The following is a 7,069-nucleotide window of genomic DNA, read 5'->3' on the forward strand; positions in this document are numbered from 1 at the left end:
TACTGTGCATTTCTAACACAAAGAAAAACCTTTGCTAATATCCGAAAACATTCAGCAACTATCTTAGTAGTATCTTTCTTCTTAGAGTTTTTCCCCCTATCTCCATCCAAAAATTAGTGCAAAAGAATACTATTAATTTCCAACTAATTATTTTTCTCTAGTACTGGGAATAGTCTGAAGGGGGCAACAGACACCTGCTGAAGCTACATACGTGACACAGACACTCTGCACTCAGAGAGCACCTCTCTGAGTTACTAGTCCGTGCTGCTAACAGTTTTCAATGTTTCCTTTTGGAATAATTCTGAATGTATTTTTTAAAAAAACTTGAAAGAAAGCCCCAAAAGAGCTGCTGTCTGTGCTTAAGAAAACAAACTCTTCTAAACCACATTTGAATGGATCCTGTTTCCAGAATTCAATAAGTTGATATACTTGACTGATTTAACTTCTCATGGAGAGATTCCTGCTGAGGGGATGGCTGGGTGAAATTTAATTAAACTTCCTGATCAAGGCACCACTAACTTAGAAGTTATATCAGGTTGATTAGAACCTCATCAAGTCAAGTTTTTAAAGTTTTCAAAGATGGACATTCTGCAGTTTTTCTGGGTAACTTCTTAACAGAGCTTAACGACTCCCAGAACTGATATTTAATGTGAGCAGGCAAACAGGTTAGATTTTTGTTTGCTTAGTTTTTGTGGGGTTTGTTTGTTTGTTTCTTAAGCTGAGGGACCAAGATGATGAAAGCCCAGATCTATTACAAACAATTACAGATCCTTGCTGAAAACCAGTACAGAAAAGCTTTTGAATAGTTTGTAACCTACGTATTAAAGGATTCCTTTTTGTTACCTTTGAAGTTCAATTGTTGGATTCTCTGTAATTTAATATCTTTTTACCAATATCCAATCAAGCAAGTATCACAGAATACGGCCAGTTAAATATACTTTTTTTTATGCAATTCCAACATATGTAGAAATGCTTCTCAAGAGATAATAAAATTGACTTTCTTTGTACTGTTGTTCAAAGTTAACCAACATTCTGCACATCTTTATAAATTACAATCCAGAACTAGTGCCTTCCCTTTAGGTTTTAAAATCTCTAGTGAGCACCTTGCACACATGGCCTTCTTGCCCTGTAATCACTGGTTCACTTTAGAAATCGAGTAAGAATGACCCACTTCCCTTCCCAACAGATTCTTTGTGGACTGTAAGCATACTTAGACGTTAATGCCTAGATGGTTTAAAGACTAAATAAATCAGCATAACTAGCTCCTGTCATGTTAAGAAAACCTTATGAATAAAAGCACAGCTAAATTAGATCTTTTACACTTAGGTAGATTTTTATATACTTGTGCACATAGAAAAACTGCATAAGCTTGAGCATGATTTTATATCTGGTCTCAAAGCCTGGCCAGAGTGCCTTTTCATAGCTTTTTTTTGCTTCTGAAAAACTCTGCCAGTCTGCACACCTGAGATGTTCTCTGCAGAGCCACAAACATTTTTTCCCACATTCACAAATGTACAAAACTCTCGTGGAACAATTGCAGCAAAAAAGAAAGGCTAGCAAAACTTTGAGAGAATTATCTCACATTAGAATTTCTATCTTTACCCAACATTTCCTGAAGCCAAGTTTATCTAACTGAAAATTTCATTTGGAAAGAATTTTAAAATGTGCAGATTTTGTTTCTAAGGAAAATTAAAAAAAAAAAAAAAAGAAAAAGGGCAAAACAAAGAAAGTCTCAAAATTCAGTTGAACAAAAAAATCCCATTGAAAAATTGAAGTGCAATTTCTGTCTTCCAAACAAACAGAAAAAGCATATAAATGCTCAGCCAACACATTTAACAAAGATTAACAAAACTCAGGTTACCAGAAGAAAACCTCCTCTTAGTAAATATACAATAAATAGCAGCTCAGCAATTCAGACAACTATTGCTGCACCTCCCTGTGCCTCATAAGCCTGTTAAAAAGAGCATTAATGGTCATTAATAACTGGCAGTCCTTGGGAGCTTCCTTGCAGGCCCGTTCCAGTGTCCAGCCCCCTCTCCTTATGACCCGACCTCTGGGGCCAGCCCCGGGGCAGAGGAGAGGCTGGAGAGCTGGGCTGTCATTGAGAGGGCTGTGCCTCTAATTAGGCTGCCCCTAATGCCATCCCTGCAGTGCTTCCTGGGTTGGAAGAACCTGGAGCTGATCTAATCAGGCTTTATGTGCCTTTTTCTCCTCCAGGGTTAGAAAATCTCTAGATGGGAGTCAACCACAACAGATCTTACTCTTCAATAGGACTAAATTCCCCAGGTAATTTTTACTCCCTGCTGTACACATTCACACACAACTTTTATTACCCAGGCCCAATTCACATCCTGTCACCTCATTGTGACCTCTTATCAGGAAATGTTTATCATATTTCCTCTTCTTTTTCTGTATACAGTAATTAAATACGCTTCATTGCAATTTTTAACTGAGGTGACAAAAATCATAAAATGAATTTGGGACTACTACTATCATTCATATTCTACCAAGTTCCTACTTTCCCTTTTCAATGGGGTTCCGCATCATAAAACTTAAAACCTCCAGGTTTACATTTACTTTCAATTCACTTAGGTTTTAAATCTACAAGTCAAAACATGAGCTGCAGATCTTGTTACATCACACTCCTACATTGCACGTGCTGTATGTACTTAAATTTTACAGCATAATTAATTCTTAAAATTAATGCAATGTGTGCAAATTAGCTGTTGGTAGTTAGTGGTGTATTTTTTTCTCTTTTTTTTGAATGTCCTGCCCTTTTTGAATATTAACTAATAATTACAATGCATTACTTGAAGCTTTTTAACTTTCCTTTGTATCCATTTACAATCATATAATTTTTAACGATAAGGTTGGATTAAGTCACTTGTGGGAATGTATTAACCTTTTGTTCAGGAAGAGATGAGACACTGCTTGCACCTGCTCTACAAATATGCGCTGGGTTTTCTTATGCTAATCAGGCACATTTGAATCTTACATAAAAACTTCAGTGTGGGTGTTTAGATACAACTAAGATGCTTACATGTAATACTGCTCAAACAAGTAGTGGCAATGACTCACAAGTTCTGTGTACTGAGGAAATGGGATCAGTCCTCTCAAACTGTGTGTCTTCAGTGTACTTCCATGAGAGAGAATTGTGTATGGATGAATGCAATGATTAGAGAAAGGCACTGCACTGAGATATGTGGGGACTGAAGTCACAAGACAAATAATTATATGCGGCCAGTTACAGAAAGTTCTCCAGGAAATACTGAACTCTGGTGGTGACTGAACTTTGTTACTCTCAGAAAGGGTATTTTTGAACCTTTTCTCCTCTCATGCCCTTAGATCAACTGATGACTGTTCCTCTTCTGAGCCCACGTGTCTCATTCTGGTCACTAAAATGTCAGTAGAACATTTACAATTTTCTATTTTTTATTTATTATTTTACTATTTTCTAGACCATGTTTTTTTAGAATTAGAGCTACATTTTGAATCCAAAACAAGTGACTGCAAACACAGACATCAAATCTGTTGGTGACTGGAGAGAATAAGAATTAATATCAGTATTTAAATATCAAGATGATCAACTAGAAAGTGCTTCCCTAATATTTGACTGCAGAAAATCTGTAAAGACTGAAGAAAAACAAGTGAGAACACAGTCCTGTGTAAACTTATGCAGAATCAGAATTTTTCATTTAATCCCAGATTTACCAGTTCATTGAAGACCAAAGTTCAGGGCTTAGGAAGCCTACTGATAAGTGCACTTAAAAGCTGAAAGCTCTTATGGAGTACATATATGGAGAAAATCACACTACAAACTGTGTGACTGAGTTTTTGTCCCACTCAGCTGTCTCTTGGGTGTTTCATAGTCTCTCCACTGCCTACGAAGCTTTCTGCCCAATGCTTTCCAAATCCAAAGTATTTGAGATCCCATAACTATAGGGTATCTGCTAGAACAAGGAACTCAGATTTGAAAAATCACACTTTCAAATAATAACTGAGTCTTTTTCTTCACATACAAGTGCTTTAGGATTAAATTTTAGACAAATTTTCTGCCACACCATAAAAGTTTTCAAAGATCCATAAAAAGAACAAATATTAGCTCAGAAAACATCTAAAATTATTTTTATTTCTCTCTTTCCAAAGATACTTGCCTAGCCACTTAAGAATTTCATTACCAGATAAATGATTCCTGTATAAAAAGACAGTTTGTAAAAGGCTTTAATGACTTTTCCACACAGAAACCTCTCTATAAATAAAATCTTATGTGCACTGCACTTTTCTAGTTTATACAACTCTAGCTGACCTGAAGATTATACAACTGTTGGAACCCAGAAATGCACTAGTAGATCATATGTTTTCTCAGCTATTAATGTTTGCAGCATTGGAACAAAGTCAGGCTTGTGTTACTTCTTTCGTATACTGGTATTACACTTAAAAAACTGTGATGAATAAAGCATTCACTTTTTAACAGAATGGGGTCTTACACAAAATATCTGTGCAGACTGACACACATTACAGTATACTGTGTTTTAGAAACAGCAGTCTAGACTTCACTGTCATATAACAGCAAACATTTGCTTTTAATATGATAAAAAACTATGACTATGGGAATTTACATTTGTGTAACTGAAGACAGAATTTGTGCTATGGGCATAAATGAAAAAGATTATCGGATTACATCATTTGGCAAAGAAAAGAGGAGACGGTAAGCAGTGAGTCTAAACATAATTTTCATCATATTTATTCCATCATCTCCCCAAACTTAACCACAGATGACTATGATTTTGAATCCTATTTCGCTGTCATGGCTTGCTAAGGAATACTTTACAGCAAGTGTATTATGCTCACTCACCTCTCAGCTATGCAAATTTACCAATTATATTGCTTTTTACAAAAATTAGTCCTTTTTTCCTTTGTTCCCCTTCCCAAGACTCCTTAGATCTTTCCTTTCTCCCTGATCAAGGATAGGTTAAAAGTTAGGTCCACTACCGGCACCATTTCAAGATGTGAGCATAAAGAAAAAATCTCAATTCACAGCAACTAAATTCACAGAACATGCAAGTTAAAGTTGTTGCTCTGAAGCAGCACTGGAAAGCACTGGCCCCAAATGAACATGTGCTGACAAATTTTAGATAGCTACAGTGAACTCGTCATCAGAAATGAGGATAAGCACATGGCCCCTTTATGTTTAAGTCATTTGGTGGTGCTGTATAAATATCTCTTATCAGAACAAGATTGCTAGCATTCCCTGCTATGTGGGAGAGTTCATTTTCATAATCAAATTATCAGATGTAAAACTGTAAAGGATGACTCTGTGAGTTAAGCTGAACTGTATGAAGTCAAAAGAGGACTTAAAAATTAATTACATTCCATAAAGACCAACAAATCTTGAGCCTTCTATCCATTCAAACCTTTCATCTTTTTATTATTCCTCACATTATAGATGTGTGCTTTGAACTTCAGCTCCTTAGCTTTAGCAGTGATTTTGCTACACACTACTGAGTTCTCAGCTGAAACACTCATAATAGTAGCACTACTATTTTTCCTCTTCCCATTCCAAAATGTAGGAGTCTCTGGTCTCAACAAATAACTCTTAATTCTGTATTTTTCTTTATGTTTTTCAGAGCTAAAAAAGAAACTGTTTCAAAAAATCCAAAAATATCTATCTAAGCTGCTGATTTTGCTGGAGGGCAAAGAAAAGACCTGTGCAGCTATTTGATGAAAACATTGAAATGTGCTGATTTCCTTCACTTTCTTAATTATAACTGGAACTAAATTTTCAAACTTGATGGAGTGCTGGAGAAAAACCTTAAAAACAACTAACTGGTTTAGAAGTTTATATCTTTCCATAGGACAGGGCCTGCTCCCAAGTAAAATTGAGAATACTTAGATACCTGTATGAAGTTTTGTTTCCAGAAGTGACTACTTGTACTCCCACTGAAGTTTACAATTGTTGTAGTGTGCTCAGCTCCTCTGAAACTGAAGACATATTTAAGTTTTGTTTCTTTTCTTTTGTTTTTTAGTCAGTTGTAAAACCTGCACAGCTGAAGACAGATTTGATTAGTAACAATGAAATAGACCATTTAAATGGGTTAATATAGTTCAAAAGCCATATACTAAATCAAAATACTTCATATATTAACCCTTTGTGCTTGTTGAAAGAAATTAAGGTAACTGAATCAATGATAGCCATCGTCACAGAGAAAAGGTCAATGTGATGTTGAACTGACTTCCTTTTAACATAATTTGGTCAGTCAGCAAAAAAAGTATTGAAAATGTGCTTTTAGATAGATTTGTTTGCTTCCGTCTTATAGGATGGTGACCTCCAGGACAAGATTTATGTCCTCTGACTGCAAGCCAGATTCCTGTATCCTGTTTATTTTTTAATATGTGCTCTGTAAAATAAGCAAAATTCAAATGCTTTGCCACTCAATCAAGAGTCCAGCCCGAACCCACAGTTAGACAGAATTTAGGCGTTTTATCCAATGATTATTTAATGATCCTGAAACAGAAACCTTCTTCCCTATGAACACCCCAGCCACTCTGGTTATCGCGCAGAAAAAAATGAGAGCCTCTTTCCCACAGTAAATTGGACAGCTATTGATTGCTGCAGTTTGGAGGGAAAGCTATTTAAATCCTTTCTGGTGAAGGAATAAGTTAAATGTGGATCTCTTACTTCCTGGGAGATGTTTTAATTCACATATTGTGAAAAGAAGGAAACCTCTTGTCCTGATTCTTCCCGCAGCTTTCTCATAAAAAACCTGCATCACAAACAGATGGAACGATATTCCTGCAGGAGGACCTGAGTTTCAAACGTACCCATGTACCACTTAGGTCTCAGCAGCAACCACCAAGAATTTGGATGGTTCCCTGCTCCACTCCTCATGGGCTGCACAGTGAGCCTGGGAGCACAAACTGAGGCTCCCATTGTCCAGGAATTTGAGTCTCAGAGCCAGCCACCACAGTCTAACCATTTTTCCTTAAAGCTTCTTCTCTTACACATATCTGCATGAAATTCAAATTTCCAGTTAATCATTTCCTCACTCTCTCCAACTTTACTGTTTCC

Source organism: Chiroxiphia lanceolata, chromosome 9, assembly GCF_009829145.1.
Source record: "Chiroxiphia lanceolata isolate bChiLan1 chromosome 9, bChiLan1.pri, whole genome shotgun sequence".
NCBI classification, from domain to species: Eukaryota; Metazoa; Chordata; class Aves; order Passeriformes; family Pipridae; genus Chiroxiphia; species Chiroxiphia lanceolata.